Here is a 19,874-nt window from a genome sequence, read left to right on the forward strand (position 1 = left end):
ATTACTTTTCAGCCTTAACGGGTGAAAATGAGTGAGAGATGTTCAAATATTTAGAAACTAAGTTGAAAATGAGTATTGCATATCATCTTTAGACGAAAGGTCAAAGTGAGAAGATGATTCGAATAATATAAGATATGTGGAGAGTATATATATGTTGGTTTTAAAAAGGAAACTGAGGTAATCACCTACCATGAATTGAGTTTTCTATGCTAATAGTTATCATGTTAGTAAGAGAATGCTACTTTACGAAGCCTTGTATGGACATAAGCGTGGGTCCTCACTCTATTGAGAGAAAGTGGGGGTAGAGATATTGTTAAGTACTGAGTTGATTCAGTACATCAAGAGTGTAGTGGTGTTAATTCAGAAAAGTGTTGAACCAGCTCGGGAGAGACCAAGAAAGAAAGCAGATTTGCATCGAAAGAATATGAATATATAGAATTAGGATTGTGGTAGTTTCACCTTGAAAGAGATTAGTTAAGTTTGAATAGAAGGGACAAGAAGAGTCCTAAATAGATGAAACCGTTCGAGATATTGAGAAAAATAGTTAAAATTCCCCATGAATTGATGTTACCGCCGCAGTGGCAGTGTATATATGATGTGTCCCACGTGTCAATATCAAAATGATATGTATCTGATTTGAACTAAGTCGTTGATTAGGAGCCAATGGGCTCTCATCCAAATTTATTCTGCGTGGAATGATCGATCCAAGTCCTCGATCGCTAAGAGCGAGTCTGTAGAAATGAGTTTATATCCATAGTGAGTATGCTTTGAAAAAAAATCCCCGAATAGAATAGTCTACCTGGAAGTTAGAGTCGGATATGCTTGACAAATATCCTCACTTGTTTAGTTAGATCAGATTCTGAGGACAGAATCTTTTTAAGGGGGAAAGATATAACGACTCGTATATTTTATTATTTAAATATGTACTTCTTGAATAATTAATTAAATAAAATATGTATATGGGTTTTATCAACGGATTATTGTTTTTTTATTATGTATATGTGATTACTAGTGTGTGGGATTGAAGTGTGTGGTTAGTTACTGGGTTGTATAATTTTGTTTCACTTTAAAGTGAATTTAATATATTTTATTTGCATAAATATCTGGAATGTCTTTAAAATTATTTTTATTGTTTTATAATTACAATAATTATTTTTGGGATTTTATAAAATTTAGAAATCAATATTTCATCAATTATTTAACCCTGTATGATTTTCTGATCGCATTTATTTGTGAAATCTGTATTTAATTCCAGAATATTTTAAAAATTGTGAAACTTATCTTTATTTAAGTTTAGAATATTCTGAGAATTTAAAAATTATTTTGGGAATTTTTGGTATTAATTTCACTCGCGCGTCGATTCGTTTAAATGTTAAATGCGGGTATAAATTGCGTTTCAGAAATTATTCTAAAATTTTGAAATTTATGTTTTTATAAATTTCGGGATATATGTAACATTTTAAGGGTATTTTTGTAAATTTTGAAAATTATTTTATGTGTACCTCGGTCCGATAATTTCGAATATTGAAGCAAATCAGGCCTTGGAACTTTCGTAATTATCTCGAAACACACGTGTCGCTCATTCAGAAACTCAGAGCCACGTGTCCTACATCAATTTGGACAATAGAATATAAATATAAAATAACTAAATAGGAAACAGGGGCATAAAAAACAAAAGCACGCGCAGGGGTGGGGGGACTGTATCCTCTCGCCGGAATTTGTGTTGCTTCTGTGCTCTCCTCTCTTGATTTGATTACCTATTCTCTCCTCTCTCAATTTAACTCTCTCTTCTTCCCTGATATCCTCCGTCGTGGGTAAGTTCTGGTTGCCTGGATTTTTCCGACCACTGTTCTAATTCTCAGTTTGCTCTGTTGATTGATGTTTGTATATACACGCGTATGTATGGGTATATATGCATGCTTAGTATTTGGTGTAATTACCGTGGCCTGTAGTTTGCTGTTGCCGCAATTGTACCGCCGTTTTTCCGCCTTTCGCTGATTTTCGGCGAGATGGCGGTGATGTCGCGTGGGTGCACACGTGGCTGTCCTGTTTCCTTTATTTTTGTTACTGCCCTGGTTGTATCGATCGAATAATTCGATTTATTCGATTTGTTTTTGAAATACTGAAAGAAATTGTGATGATTATTCGGATACTTATTTTAATTATTCAAAAAATTGTTTTAATTGGTGAAGATTTGCGTTGGAAACCCGACTTATACGGGCACCCACAAATTTTTATCACCGTCAATGATAATTTTCGATGAGTTGACGGTGGACCGTGATGAATTAATTATGAGTCCTAATATTTTAAGTAAATAAAATTAGTTTTATATTTTTATTCTAGATCGAATTAGTTAATTAGTAAATATTGTAATGAAATGGTTAGAGTGATTGTGATTATTAAGATTGTATTGAAATTTTGATTGCGTAATTGATTGCGGTTGTTTTTGAGTGGTTTGGATTATAAATGGGGGTTTTGGATTAATTGGTTGGATTGTTTGATTGTTGTGATTGACGTCGGATTTGATTCGACGGGTTAGCCGATAAATAAAGGAGGTGATGCCCAATTTCTGAGAAATCGAACTACAGAAATATGGGTGCGTATCCAGTAATTATCGGGCTGTCGAGTATATATAAACACATATATATATTTTATACGTAATCTGATTGTATATTGTGGTGAACTGTTTTGCCAAAAGTAATAACCCTAATTTTGGAAAATGACGAGTATATGTATTATTCCGAAAATGAACACTGAACCAATTTTTGAGAACGTGAACCCTAATTGTTATGTGTGCTGTTATAATACGAATAATTACGAGTCGGGATTGTTATCGTTTGGGTAGGTTTGGTATCGAGGATATGTCAAGCATAACTGGGTGTCAAACATAGAGTAGTTTTACTCTGTAGTTGTTAGTCGAAGGACTCGAGAATTGACGTTGGACTAAAAATAACCTAGTGGACAGTCGACGAGCTCAGTAGAGTTCCCATCGAAGAACCTGAGTGTGGAAGTCGAATTCAAGGTGATCTAGTGGTTAGACGATAAAGCCTGAGCGTTCGAGTCAGCTCAAAGTCGATCATTAATAGTTGTAAAGCTCTGCAAGACAAGTACCCCTGACCATTCTTTTATCGTTCAGTATATGTGAATAGCTAATTTTTTAATCTCGTAATGGAACAGAAACATTTTAAGTTACGTATCCCCTGTAGTTATAAATAATTGTTTTAAACCTGTTTTGGGGAAAAGTAACCTCGAAAGGTACCTATCTCGAATGAAATGATTTGTGAACTAGATTTTTATATGTGTGCTGTTAAAATAAATGGTTTTGGAAATGAGATAGGTACGAGTATTTTGAAAATTGGATAAAACGATCAGATATGGGATACATAGGGGTCAGGGGACCTAGTGAGGTTGCGTAAGATGTAACAACCCAAATCCGGGGTCAAGATTTGGTGTCACTAAACAATCTTTACATAAAACCAAAGAATATTCAATTAACCCCTTAAATCTGGATCGTTTACAGTTATGGTATGAAACAAGAATCTAACCCCTTACAACTCACAATAACTAAAATACCAGTGTAAATACCTTTGAACTAATGCTCTTGTCACATTCTTCTAACACCTTCAACCTCTCGCAGCGGAAATTTCTCTAACTCCTGCTGTCTATCAAAGATATTCACTTTTATCTTTATCTATTTCTGGCAGAAATAAGAAATTACAAAGAGAGAGTGAGCAAAAAATGCCCATCAAGTATATAATTTGAGTTTCAGGCATTAATATCAAAGGAAAAACTTCCTGACATAATCTTAAAACAATTTTAAACAATTTCATTTATTTGAGTGATTTGAGCAAATAAACATTGGCTGTCACCAGCCTTTAACTAAAATCCAAAAATGACAAGCAATTCCCCGATTCATCTCCTGAATCAGGGTTTTGTCCGGTTTTGGAATCATAAAACCATTCGAGAGAGAATGCCGTTAATGGCGATCAACAACAAATTAGATTGGACACTAAAACCAACATATGCACTATACCCTGCTGATCAGTCAGGATACAGTGCGGATCTATACCCAACTGCATAGACCAAACCAACATATGGGGTACCCAGGCAACTATGGCCTAAGGGTCCGGTTCATCCCTGACCCATAGGATCCAGCTTATCACTGGTCCTAATAGTAATCGTCTAGCCCGTAGAGTATTTTGATATCAAATCATTTTGATTTCAAAACATCCCAAATTAGGGTTCGCAAATAACCCGAACGAATGGGTATTTGCTCAAGAGAGCAATCGATAATATAGGAACAATAATGAAAAGAACTGACATAATAAGAGTAATTGCAGCGAAATATAAAATAGTTAACTATTCTGAACTTAGAATAGGAGCAAATAAATATTTGCAGTTTTTAAGGAGAAAGGTTAGGAATACTTGCAATATTTAAAAAAAAGTTCGGGAATACTTGCCTCAATAAGCTTTAACCACTATTATCGGTTGACTTTTGGATTTCCTTGAACATGTGGCTTTATCGTCAGACCACTATTCTATCATGGCTACGATCTCAACACACAGGTCCTTCGATTGAAACTTCGTTGATCTCGTCAATTAATCCCTAGATCGTTCCTAGTCCGATGTCGATACTCGGGTTTTCCGTCTAGGACCTACAGGGTTGAAATACCCTAATTCAGATATCCGCTTAAGCTTAACATCAAATCACTATCATATTCTACCCATACGATTTCGTAATCCAACTTATATTTATATGTATTATTTAAATACACATAGCAATTATGGTTCCCATCTTTGAAACTCGGTTCGGTATTTATTTTTGGAGAATACATATATTCGTTGTTTTGAAAAAAATAGGGCAATCGATTATTTGTAAATCATTTTGTCTCAATTGCACTCAAGTTCATATAATATAACTATATATGGTTATTCGACATCTCCGATAATTATAGGGTACGTCCCCGTATTTTTCGGAATTAATTTCCCGAAAATCGGGCAGCTTCTCCTTTATTTATCGGCCTACCCGTCGAAATCAAATCGACGTCAAATCACAACAACAGCCACAACACAATTCAATCCACAATCCAATTACCAAGTCCCAAACTCCGATTCGCTTAATTATTATTACTACTCTTATTTTGCATTTTTATTCGTATTTTTATTTTATTCGCATTTTCATTTCGAAATCAATTTACCAACTATTTTTATTTAATTGATAACATAGGAATCGGATAAAAATCATCACCGTCCACCATCGGCTCGCCGAGGCTCATCGCCGACAGCGGTAAAATTTTGCGGGTACCCGTTAAATTTTCGGGTTTCCGACGCAAAATTCCACTGATTGATTTAATTTCTTTCCCGCATAAATTTGTTTATCTCACGAAACTTTAATCAAATCATCCTGCAGAAATTAATTAAATATTAATAAAAGTCCGACCAATCAGCATCACGCGCACACAACCGAAAAATACACACACGGCCAGAAGGAACGCAGCAACAGGCGGCACAACACCACCCTCATGCGTCACCATCACAACAGCATACACACTCCCGAATTACACACACGCATGCCCAATACATACACACACACACGATTTGCACACACACACACATACGACTTGCACACACACACACATATGATTTACACATACACACATAGGCGTATAAACGCACACAAGTAAACCACCAAGCCAACCGAAGTCCGGCGGTGGCTTCTTAAGAAAACGAAGCAGCGGTGGCCGGAGCAAGCCGGAAACAGGAGAGAACAACGGCGGAAGAAGAAAGAAGGGAGAGAGAAGAATAAAAAGAGGGAAGAATTAAAGAGGGGAGATCGAGATTACAGAAATAATCTGAGAGAGAGAGGCGATTATAGAGAGAGACCCGAGAGAAACCCGATAGAAAAAGAAGAAAAGGGGTGCAGGGGAATGAATTTGGGGGTTTGGGGATGCTGTGTTTTTGTTTTTTTTCATCTTTTTATTTCTTCCTTTACTCTATTTTATTCTCAATATTATTATGTTTTGTACCGCAATTATCGATGGCAACAAATAATTTATGAGTAACGATAACCCGAAACGTTATTCGAATAAATTTAAAAATTCTCGAGATATTTAAAACAAATCATCATAAACATTTTATATTTTAAAAAAAACATTTTTGAAACAAATATCCGACCCATATTTTATAATTTTAACGAATACATGTGCAGTCAAATTAAAGCCAGAAAATTTAAGAATAAACTTTAAAATTCTTGATATATTTCAAACTTAATAAAATAAAATTTTCATAATTTTTAAAATATCCTGAAATTAAATATTGATTTTACAATTAAATGGAGTCAGAAAATCATTTAAAGATAATTAATAAATAAAATATTGACTTCTAAATTTTATAATCTCCTAAAAATATTAAATATAATTATAAAATAACAAAAATAATTTTATATGCAATTTTAGCATTTATGAGAATAAATATTCAATAAAAATCATTTTAAAAATAAAATAAATTTATACAAGTCGATAAGTAATTATAAAATTAATCTTCGCGTCCAACAAATCACAAACAATTTAGGATACAGCAACACAAGGCTGACTGAACCATCACATATCTTATTTATTTAATAATTTGATAATTACATTTACACATCCGATCCGAAAATAAGTTACTTAGCCGCTAAGTAACTACATAACGATATAATTTTAATATCCGATTTAGATAATTATCAAAATAGAGTCTCTTATAAAACACTTTATACAAAAATAAGGTAATAATGTCTCTTCTTTTAAGAATATGGGTTCTTATCGATATATAAAATGATTTGCGTATCGAAAATTTCACACCGGGACTCGTACAGGTCAAACCGTACCCCGGATCGAAAAAGTCAAAACACGAAAAGTGTTCAGAATTATCAGATTAGGTTAGGAAGGAGTTTTCGGAAGAGTTTCGGTTTGTAAAAATGTAAAACGATTGAAGTGGGACGATTTGTAATTCTAAAAATTAATTTTATAATTATGTAAAATAATCATTATTAATTCTATAAATCCTTATAAAATCATATGGTAATCCAAAAATTACCAGCAAAATACCAAAATTATCTATATTTAATTCGGGATAATTAAGAATTAAAATATCTTATTTTAATCAGAAATAAACATCCAAATATTAATATCAATTATCAAATAATTCACCAAAATTCACATAAAAATCACATACTAATTATTTATTGATAAAAATAATTACATAATATTTCCCAGACGTTACATCATTCCCCCCTTAAAAGGATTCCGCCCTCAGAATCATGATAAGGAACAGACCATGATGTTTTCCAAGTATCTATCTTATAATTTCTCAGTTCTCATCACCTTAATCACAACTCAACGGTCTTTCACCATCATCAACTCTATCCATTGCTCATGCAACCCCTAACTCAATCTTTACTTCATATATTTGGAGTTAAATTACTCCTCGCAGTCATACACACATGAATGTCTTATGGACTCGTTACACCTGTGACAACAAGACCAACTCATTCACAATCTTTCTATCTATCTCACTATTTCAAAGAACTAACTTAATTTACACTAACCTTCTTTTCTTTCTAATTCTAATAGTTTGTGTTCATGAAATTTCTATTTTCACTGACTGTTCTACTCTACTTTTCATGTCTCCTTCTGTTCGGTTAATCTGGCCTATGCTCATTTTCTAATCAAATTCGAGAATCTTTAATCGGTCTCTTGCATTTTCTATTCATCTGCGCCTAGTATACTGAGCTTATGGCATCTGATGCCTCGAAATATTCTAAATCTATTTAAAACTAAAATTTAAAGGAAAATCTCGGCAATCGCGTTTAACTCACCACTTTGTAGTATATCTCAATTTCTTTTCCATCACCATCAAGCATACTCATTGAGCAAGAATCCGTTACTATCTGAAAGGAAATATTAACTTGGAACGGGATGAATCATAACTTTATTCAAAACCCGTTCTTTTGGTACTAATACCCATTTTGTTGTCATATCAAATTAGATATCAATACGAACTTTGATGCTCACAATGTCCCATACTGAAGTTAACATCAATCATCTGTATTAATACCACCTTTGATATCTAACAACAAAGTAAGTATCAGCATAACCCAGAAGACGGATCAAAGTTTATTCTTTAATTCCTAACTTTTCCAATTCCTTTATCCATTTTCCACCGATCTTAGTGACATTCACTCTTTCTTTTCTACCCTAAACATCTGTCTCCGGATGGATCTTGTTTGGTTGGTAATTACCCACACATTGGAGCTCATAATCAATTATAACCAGAATTCATATCTTTGAAGCTGAGAATGTAGCTGCTATTTTTCAACTTTTCGCAAGCATATCTTCAGGCGTTCAACTTGGTCGTCCTTAGTTCTTGAATTAGCGAGGATGTTATCAATAAATACAATCACACTATTCCAATATTCCTGGTACATTGTGTTCACTTAATCTTCAAACTTATAATTTCTGATAATCGACACGTGACCTCATATCTCCATTCTCTTTTCCATGACCGCTTTTGTACACAGCGCAAAATACTCTTTATTTCATTATTCTTTCGTTCCACATTTCTGAAGTTTTCCTTCACTTATTATTTCATCCCTATTGAGTTAGACGATACAGGGCTTTTGACACCAGCTTGACTCTGTGCAGTAATCGACGATAAATTCTTACCTCATTCCCTGAGGTAATCTTGGTAAAGCATTCGTTCGAACCTCCGGGACTTCACTTAATTTTTTAAAAGGATTCTAACATGAGATTCATTGCAACGTTCTTCTCTAGCAGTTCGCCGTTAATACTTTTGTTCAATCATTCCTGCTTACACACATTCCTTGAATGAAATTTCTATCTTCAATTATCGGCATTTCACTTCATTCTCCAATCAGTTCTGGCACAATTAACGTTCACAACTTGCATATATTCTTGATTATTTTATAAAATTTCTTTATCATTCTTGTGATTCCACTTCTTTTCTTCATTATTTCTCCATTTTCATTATTCATTATCTATTTCAACGTAACAAATTTCTTTTTCTTAGTAATATTACTCTGTTTATTATTGGATAAGTCATTCCTGGAGTTCACACTGGAATGAAGGCTTTTATTTGTACTATTTAAATTCTTACTAACAGAATTATCGAATTTCCTCGGTAGCTATTTTCTTAGCCTTGCTAGACGTATCACAGATTGCGTGTTTGACTTCTCTTCATTGACCATCATCTCTTTTCCCTGAGTTCACATGCGGACTTCATAAATCTCCGTCTTTCATTGGATGCTTGAATTTGCTAGTTTTCCGTTATTCTACAGCAACTTCCATTCAATCGCCGTTCAAAAGAAGTGTACATTCAAATATTCCATTAATTCATCATTCGATATGGGTATACATCCAAGTTCTTCCTGGAACGTTATTGCAGATGTTATAATCCTTTTGCTTTATCTTGAACCTTTAGTTCTTAAAAAATATTCTTCTTACTAGCGTGTACCAGTAACTTCATGTTCCTCTTATTTATCGAAAAGAACGTATTCTTCTGGATCAAACCTTGCACCTGTTTGCAGTAACAACACGCTAATTAAACTAAGCTTTCAATTTACGTTCCCGCCATTACTTTTTCCAAATTTCTTATCGCTTTGATTTCGGATCTGGGAATCATGTTAGAGCTTGACTCAATCTAATTAGAATCGATCTCCATTTAACTACCCATTAGTTGGCAAAGTGGATCAATTAACTCCTTTAAATGATCACTTAAACAAAGTGCTGACTAGCTAACTGGAATCAAAGACCAACTATATAAAGTCGGTTTGGTCATAACAACCTTCTCAAGAACCGAGATCGTAATTATTTGGAGTACCGATGAAAACGACCATATACTTCATTATTCTTGAATGTAGAGTAAGTTTTGAAAATTTGGGCAGCACTTTCCCTACACCATTGCCTACCAGTCGGACTCAAGCCGACAATATCAATCAACCAAATCATCTACAATCATATCCATCTACTTCCATTAACAAAAATCATCAATTCCCATAATTCACCTTTGATCAGCATCTGACTGGCATAGCATATATCTTTTTAATTGGGATTGGGTCTGAAACCCATAATGATTAATATAACCATACATTTCTCAATTCTTTTAGAATATTACGAATTGTCATTAATGAATTTATCTCGTTGTTTTTCAATTATTCTATTTCGCGATTCTTTTAACTTATTTCTTGCCATTACCAATTGTGTACAGTTATTTTTAAGAATTATGCCGCATCCTTCCACCAATCACAACAATCATCTATCATGGACGATACACATTCAGTTTCATTAACTAATCTGTTTATCCTTTAATAACCACGCACGGTTTTCATTACTATCATCATAATCTGATGGAAACTTAATCGTTATCTCGTTATTTCTTAAAAGACTCCACAGTCGAATCACCATTTCTTCATTCCCACTTATATTTCCGTATTGAACTTTCATCACTGACCCGGGTATGAGCATTGAATTCACCATAACTTATTTATTCAATTTGGAGAACATTACAGTTTCTTGAAGAACACATTCAAAATTTTATTGCAATTAAGATTTCTCCTATCTTGAATTTTCATGACAAATAACTTCCTGCAACGAAGGGATGCCTCACGTCTTAATCGCCCGTCTGAGGCATCATTCGGAATTTCCTTGATCTTTGATCGTCGTCCGATACTCGTTTGCTTCGTCTGACGCACACCGCTTTGCTTTCTTATTTTGTAATTAATCTAATTATTACGGTTCACTAACGATTCCTTTTCCATCGAAATTTTCCAATTTGAAGTGCATCGCGTTAACGTAATCTACCATACTAATAAGATCCTCATAACACGAACAACTGTCAGATTTTCTGTCTTTGCCACGACCACGTTGTCAGTGTGTCCATTCTTCCTTGTTCGCAAATGTTCATCATTTATCAGCTTGCAATCCTATTCTCCTTCGACACGTAATTCTACCTGTCGCACGGGACTATTCTATTTCTTTTGTAATCGTCAAAGAACAGACTCGATGCAAGAGGAGAGTTTGTGAACATGATATTAATTGAAAAACGGAATAAGGAATAACAATGCAACAACCGATTGAAAGAATTTGTAAATCAGAAAATTGAAGGAAGAAAAATGAGTGAAGGATGAGACAACCATATTCGTACTCAAGATGGCTAGTCTTTCATACTATATGGCATACAGCACATGATTAAGTGGCGTCCCACCCGACTCTTCGTCATTTTGACAAAGCGTCATATCACAACACTGTTGTCTCAATCAGGAATCAAGAATTTGAGAAGAGAAACAATTCAGAAGGAATACAAGAAATTTTCTTTCATTTTCATCTCCTACGATTTATCAACAGAAGAGCTCATACGTATTCACGGATCAAGATAAACATATGTTATCATATCAGAGGAAAGAATGTTAGTGCTAATCACCTTCCATGCTTCACTTACGTATACCTTCCGGAATTATTCGGATGAGAGATTCACCGTTTAGGTCACATTATAACTTCGGAATGTCGTCTGGAAATGCCTCCATATTCAAAGCTTTAATTATTCGATCATATCGCGTCCTTACAAAATTTATAATCACTGCTTCAGATCTCATCTATGTCGCGTAGAATAATCATTGATCACGTAACGCCTCAATTTTGTCGACAGAAATACGATTCTTTTCCAACCATCTAGGAGATTCTTCTATTTCTTTCAATCATCCTCCATCCATTCGAATCACGAATTCGTTAAATTTTAATAATTTTATAAATTGGATAAATAATATTTTAATATGTTGATTCAATTATTGATTTTATTAAAAAACGTTTACTTTCGTTTTTCACAGAAATCTTTAAACCTTCCCCTGCTGGTGGCTCTACTTGGCCCTTCGAATTTAACAACACTGGGTTTAATTTCATTCTTCTTTTTAGGTCATTTTTTTGTTTATAATAACAAGAACATAATTAGTAATTCGACAACCAATTTGTAAAACTCATTTCGTACAAAAATTTTCTGAAAGTTTATTAAGAAAATCCTTTTCGAAAACTCATTTTAAAATTTTGAAAATTTTGGTCGTCATCACTATATAAGTTACTTGTTATTTTCTTGATTTACCAATGAAATGTCTAATTAAAAGAATACCCATACAAGGGTCTCTCCACTTTGGTACTTCTCCCACTTTTCCTTGGATTATACATGCACTTATTAGCCGATGAAACTCCATTCACCGTTATATGCCATTTTATTCCTAACTCGAACCCAACGCTGACGTCTGCCATTGTCTTTCATATTCTTGTCGTCGTCCTTGACGTTATGCTTTCAACCACGCATGTGATTCGATGTTATGTCCGTAGGTAAGGGCGCACCTTTTTGCTAGTCTTATCGGTACCTAGTAAGGTAGATATTATTCATCGCGCAGCTCCCGATAAGTGATAAGAATCTTCTCGTAACGGTGGTGCCTTCGAAACGCGCAACGTTATTTCTTCATCAGCTTCCATCAACTGGTTGCCTTCGACGTGGAACTCGTCCTAATACCTAATTCTAAGTTAGATCATACCAAAATTCACCTAGCATTCCCTTCACAAGTTCTCACAAGAATCAATCGTATTTTTCTCAAAACCGCATAAATAGTTGGGTAACATACCCAATCTCCATCGATCTGTCGATCCTTCATTACTGTAGAATTTAAATAGCGTTGCGACATTCGCCTTACACTTTCTCAGCAATCCTATCTTACCAACTCCAGATCGGATATTCTAACCCTAATTCGCACTCAACTCAACTTAACCTGAGTATGCCTAGGGTTTTTCCTATCCTATACGACCTATCATTCCTATCTTACTCTCACCTATTCTTATTTCAGTGACCAATAACCTGCAGCTCTAATACCAACTTGTAACAACCCAAATCCGGGGTCAAGATTTGGTGTCACTAAACAATCTTTACATAAAACAAAAGAATATTCAATTAACCCCTTGAATCCGGAGCGTTTACAGGTTCTGGTATGAAACAAGAATCTAACCCCTTACAACTCACAATAACTAAAATACCAGTGTAAATACCTTTGAACTAATGCTCTTGTCACATTCTTCTAACACCTTCAACCTCTCGCAGCGGAAATTTCTCTAACTCCTACTGTCTATCAAAGCTATTCACTTTTATCTTTATCTGTTTCTGGTAGAAATAAGAATTTACAAAACAAGAGTGAGCCAAAAATGCCCAGCAAGTATATAATTTGAGTTTCAGGCATTAATATCAAAGGAAAAACTTCCGGACAGAATCTTAAAACAATTTTAAACAATTTCATTTATTTGAGTGAGTTGAGCAAATAAACATTGGTTGTCACCAGCCTTTAACTAAAATCCAAAAATGACAAGCAATTCTCCGATTCATCTCCTGAATCAGGGTTTTATCCGGTTTTGGAATCATAAAACCATTCGAGAGAGAATGCCGTTAATGGCGATCAACAACAAATTAGACTGGACACTAAAACCAACATATGCACTATACTCTGCTGATCAGTCAGGATACAAAGCGGATCTATACCCAACTGCATAGACCCAACCAACATATGGGGTACCCAGGCAACTATGGCCTAAGGGTCCGGTTCATCCCTGACCCATAGGATCCAGCTTATCACTGGTCCTAATAGTAACCGTCCAGCCCGTAGAGTATTTTGATATCAAATCATTTTGATTTCAAAACATCCCAAATTAGGGTTCGCAAATAACCCAAACGAATGGGTATTTGCTCAAGAGAGCAATCGATAATATAGGAACAATAATGAAAAGAACTGACATAATAAGAGTAATTGCAGCAAAATATAAAACAGTTAACTATTCTGAATTTAGAATATGAGCGAATAAATATTTGCAGTATTTAAGGAGAAAGGTTAGGAATACTCGCATTATTTAAAAGAAAGTTCGGGAATACTTGCCTCAATAAGCTTTAACCACTATTATCGGTTGACTTTTGGATTTTCTTGAACATGTGGCTTTATCGTCAGACCACTATTCTATCCTGGCTACGATCTCAACACACAGGTCCTTCGATTGAAACTTCATTGATCTCGTCGATTAATCCCTAGATCGTTCCTAGTCCGATGTCGATACTCGGGTTTTCTGTCTAGGACCTACATGGTTGAAATACCCTAATTCAGATAACCGCTTAAGCTTAACATCAAATCACTATCCTATTCTACCCATACCATTTCATAATCCAACTTATATTTATATGTATTATTTAAATACACATAGCAATTATGGTTCCCATCTTCGAAACTTGGTTCGGTATTTATTTTTGGAGAATACATATATTTGTCGTTTTGAAAAAAACAGGGCAATCGATTATTTGTAAATCATTTTGTCTCAATTGCACTCAAGTTCATATAATATAACTATATATGGTTATTCGACATCTCCGATAATTATAGGGTACATCCCAGTGTTTTTCAGAATTAGTTTCCCGAAAATCGGGCAGCGTCTCCTTTGTTTATCGGCTTACCCGTCGAAATCAAATCGACGTCAAATCAAAACAACAGCCACAACACAATTCAATCCACAATCCAATTACAAAGTCCCAAACTCCGATTCGCTTAATTATTATTACTACTCGTATTTTGTATTTTTATTCGTATTTTTATTTTATTCATATTTTCGTTTCGAAATCAATTTACCAACTATTTTTATTTAATTAATAACGTATGACTCAGATAAAAATCATCACCGTCCACCGTCGGCTCGCCGAGGCTCATCGCCGATGGCGATAAAATTTTGCGGGTACCCGATATATTTTCGGGTTTTCGACGCAAAATTCCACCGATTGATTTAATTTCTTTCCCGCATAAATTTGTTTATCTCACGAAACTTTAATCAAATCATCCTGCAGAAATTAATTAAATATTAATAAAAGTCCGACCAATCAGCATCACGCGCACACAACCGGAAAATACTGACACGGCCAGAAGGAACGCAGCAACAGGCGACACAACACCACCCTACGCGTCACCATCACAGCAGCATACACACTCCCGAATTACACACACACGCACGCCCAATACATACACACACACACAATTTGCACACACACACATACGATTTGCACATACACACACATATATGATTTACATATAAACACATAGGCGTATAAACGCACACAAGTAAACCACCAAGCCAACCGAAGTCCGGCGGCGGCTTACCGAGAAAACGAAGCAGCGGTGGCCGGAGCAAGCCGGAAATAAGAGAGAACAGCGGTGGAAGATGAAAGAAGGGAGAGAGAAGAATAAAGAGAGGGAATAATTAAAGAGGGGAGATCGAGATTACAGAAATAATCTGAGAGAGAGAGACGATTGTAGAGAGAGACCCGAGAGAAACCCGATAGAAAAAGAAGAAAAAGGGTGCAGGGGAATGAATTTGGGGGTTTGGGGATGCTGTGTTTTTTTTTTCTTCTTTTTATTTCTTCCTTTACTCTAATTTATTCTCAATATTATTTTGTTTTGTACCGTAATTATCGATGGCAACAAGTAATTTATGAGTAACGATAACCCGAAATGTTATTCGAATAAATTTAAAAATTCTCGAGATATTTAAAATTAATCATCATAAACATTTTATATTTAAAAAAAACATTTTTGAAACACACATCCGACCCATATTTTATAATTTTAACGATACCTGTGCAGTCAAATAAAAGCCAGAAAATTTCCGAATAAACTTTAAAATTCTTGAAATATTCCAAAGTTAATAAAAGAAAATTTTCATAATTTTTGAAATATCCTGAAATTAAATATTGATTTTACAATTAAATGGAGTCAGAAAATCATTTAAAGATAATTAATAAATAAAATATTGACTTCTAAATTTTATAATCTCCTAAAAATATTAAATATAATTATAAAATAACAAAAATAATTTTAGATGCAATTTTAGCATTTATGAGAATAAATATTCAATAAAAATCATTTTAAAAATAAAATAAATTTGTACAACTCGATAAGTAATTATAAAATTAATCTTCGCGTCTAACAAATCACAAACAACTTAGGATACAGCAACACAAGGCTAACTGAACCATCACATATCTTATTTATTTAATAATTTGATAATTACATTTACACATCCGATCTGAAAATAATATACTTAGCCGCTAAGTAACTACATAACGATATAATTCTAATACCTGATTTGGATAATTATCAATACAGAGTCTCTTATAAAACACTTTATACAAAAATAAGGTAATAATGTCTCGCCTTTTAAGAATATGGATTCTTATCGATATATAAAATGATTTGCGTATCGAAAATTTCACACCGGGACTCGTACTGGTCAAACCGTACCCCGGATCGAAAAAGTCAAAACACGAAAAGTGTTCAGAATTATCAGATTAGGTTAGGAAGGAGTTTTTGGAAGAGTTTCGGGTTGTAAAAATGTAAAAACGATTGAAGTGGGACAATTTCTGATTCTAAAAATTAATTTTATAATTATGTAAAATAATCATTATTAATTTTATAAATCCTTATAAAATCATATGATAATCCAAAAATTACCAGAAAAATACCAAAATTATCTATATTTAATTCGGGATAATTAAGAATTAAAATATCTTATTTTAATCAGAAATAAAAATCCAAATATTAATATCAATTATCAAATAATTCACCAAAATTCACATAAAAATCACATAATAATTATTCATTGATAAAAATAATTACATAATATTTCCCAGACGTTACATAAGAGGCTAATTCGGTTGTGCGCAATTTATAACCGATTAGTCCAGCAGGTCAGAGACCTAGCTAGTCTTCGAGTTCCGGAACAGGTTTATGGGATGGCAGTTAGAGCCATCTTGTGTTGATAGCCTGATCAGCTGTCTTCACATATCCACTACGTATCTGATTTGGCTTTGGGGTTCCCGTAACGGAACAAGTGATTTATACAGTGGATTTGGAAATGAAAATAGCATGCTAGAATTGGACTCTGGTATTTATACACAGCACACTGCTGATGTAATTATTTTACAGAGCATGCTAGTTTTGATATCTAGTTTTACTTGTTTTCTAGCAAGTTATGAATTCTGTTCCTGTAACTGCTTTACTTTAAATCGTTTAACTTATTCTTCATATAGTGGTACTGCTGATCAATTGGTTGCTCACCCTTGTAGAATGTTTTTATATATGTATTGCAGATGCCTAGGAGATTCTTCCGTGATAGTCGGGCAGAGTTCCAGTTCCCTCCGTGTCAGGCTCCTCTGAGTTGGTTGTGTTGGACCAAAGATGGTCTATTGAGTTGTTGTGTTAAATTAGCTGCGTCAGGATGGTTTATTGTAAGTCGGTTTTAAAGTAGTTGTAACCTAAATCATACTTAAACCTGTCAAAGGTCTTGGTAAAGGGGTCGTGGTTATATTTTATTAATGATTTGGATTGCGTTATGTTTACTATTATTGTTGTTATTGACGTCAACTCCTGACCCCGGGGTTGAGGTTGTCACACCCACCTTGGCTTTATCCACCTCGAGACCTTTACTAGAGACCTTGTGACAAAGAATGATGCCTTGGCGCACCATAAAATGACATTTTTCCCAATTGAGACCCAGATTGGTCTCAACACACCTTTTTAGCACCAACCCAAGATTGTGCAAGCATTCATCATAAGAAGTTCCAAAGATCGAGAAATCATCCATGAACACTTCAACATTATTACCAATCATATCAGAGAAGATAACCATCATGCATCTCTGAAAAGTGGCTGGTGCACCACATAGCCCAAAAGAAACTCTCCTGAATGCAAAAGTACCAAAATGACATGTGAATGTAGTCTTCTCTTGATCTTCTAGAGCGATACAAATCTGATTATAACCCGAATAGCCATCCAAAAGACAATAGTACTCATGCCCAGCCAATCTATCAAGCATCTGATCAATAAAAGGAAGAGGAAAGCCTTGTTCAATTTTCTGTAATCAATGCAAACTCTCCACCCAGTGACTGTTCGAGTAGGAATGAGCTCATTCTTCTCATTAGCAACCACAATGATACCTCCTTTCTTCGGCACACACTAAACTGGGCTCACCCAAGAACTCTCAGAAATGGGATAGATGATCCCTGCATCTAGCCACTTGAGGATTTCCTTTTTCATAACCTCTTTCATGATCGGATTTAGCCTTCTCTGTTGCTCAATAGTAGGTTTGCCTTCTTCCTCTGGCAGAATTTTGTGCATATAATAAGAAGGGCTGATTCGCTTGATATATGCTATAGTCCATCCAATCGGCGACTTGAACTCTTTAAAAATTCTAAAAAGCTTTTTATCATCGCTACCTGAAAGGTCAGATGCAATAATAACAGGCAAAGTAGATGCATCACCTAAAAATGCATACCTCAAATGTTCAGGTAAAGGCTTAAACTCAAGAGTAGGAGCTTCCTCAATAGATGGCTTTAGGCGCTTTGGAGAACTTTTCAGCTCCTCCAATCCAATAGATTCAAAAGGCATTTCCAAACGTCGCTTCCATTGAGAAGCACTCAAATATTGTAATTACTGGTCGCTTTCCTCATCTTCGCCATCGGAATCCCCCACTAAGGCATCTGACTTAAGCACATGATCCAATTCTGAAGTAACCACAGATCCGACCAACTCCACCTTGAAGAACTCCTCTTCATCAGTAGGGAATTTCATGGCATTAAAAACATTGAAGGTGACATCCTGATCTTGAACTCGCACAGTGAGCTCACCCTTCTGCACATCAATCAAGGTTCGACCAGTAGCCAAGAAAGGTCTTCCCAAGATTATGGGAATCTTCTTATCTTCTTCGAAATCAAGAATAACAAAGTCAATAGGAAAGATGAGTTTGTCCACCTTAACCTATACATCTTCCACAATGCCTCGTGGATATGTAATAGAGCGATCGGCCAACTACAAGGACATAAATGTAGGCTTCAGATCAGATAGACCCAACTTCTTGAAGATAGATAAAGGCATCAAGTTGATGCTAGCTCCAAAGTCACATAAGCATTTGTCGAATGACACTTTTCCAATGGTGCACGGAATAGTGAAGCTTCCAGGATCTTTAAGCTTCGGAGGCAACTTCTGTTACAGCACAACACTGCATTCCTCCGTTAGAGCAACGGTCTCTAAGTCATCGAGCTTCACTTTTCGAGAGAGAATACCTTTCATGAACTTCACATAACTAGGCATTTGTTCAAGAGCTTCAGCAAAAGGTATGTTGATGTGAATTTTCTTGAAAACTTTCAAGAACTTAGAAAATTGCTTATCCAGCTTTTGCTTCTATAGCCTCTTCGGAAAGGGAGGTGGAGGATAGACATGTGTTTCCCCTGTATTACACTCAGGAGGAGTGTTGATAACAACTATCTTCCTTGGTGCCACTTCTGCTTCCTTTGGCTCTTCTTCATCATCCACAACTTCAGATTCTAGAGCTTTAGCCTTTTCAGGATTCGCAACCTTTCCCGACCTCAATGTAATTGCCTTTACCTGCTCCCTAGCTTCCTTCTTTCCTGGAACTTCAGTGTCACTAGGAAGTGTGCCAGGTTGACGATTCAGCAAGGCATTAGCAATCTTCCCAATTTGATTCTCCAAGGTCTTGATAGAAATAACTTGGCTTTTGCACATGAGCCTCAACTCCTCCAATTCAGATTTTTCACTAGCTTGAGGTAACTACTGAAGTTGAAGTTGTTGCCTTGGTGCATATTGCGGTTGTTGAAAACCAGGAGGGTTATATTGCTTTGTTGTGTATGGCTGATAAAGCTATTGCACCGCATTCTGATTGTTGCTCCAGCTAAAGTTAAGATGATTGCGGTTGTTGGGATGATAAGTGGCTGGAGATTGCTGTTGTGAC

The sequence above is a fragment of the Apium graveolens genome, chromosome 3 (genome assembly GCF_009905375.1).
Source record: "Apium graveolens cultivar Ventura chromosome 3, ASM990537v1, whole genome shotgun sequence".
Classification (NCBI taxonomy): Eukaryota; Viridiplantae; Streptophyta; class Magnoliopsida; order Apiales; family Apiaceae; genus Apium; species Apium graveolens.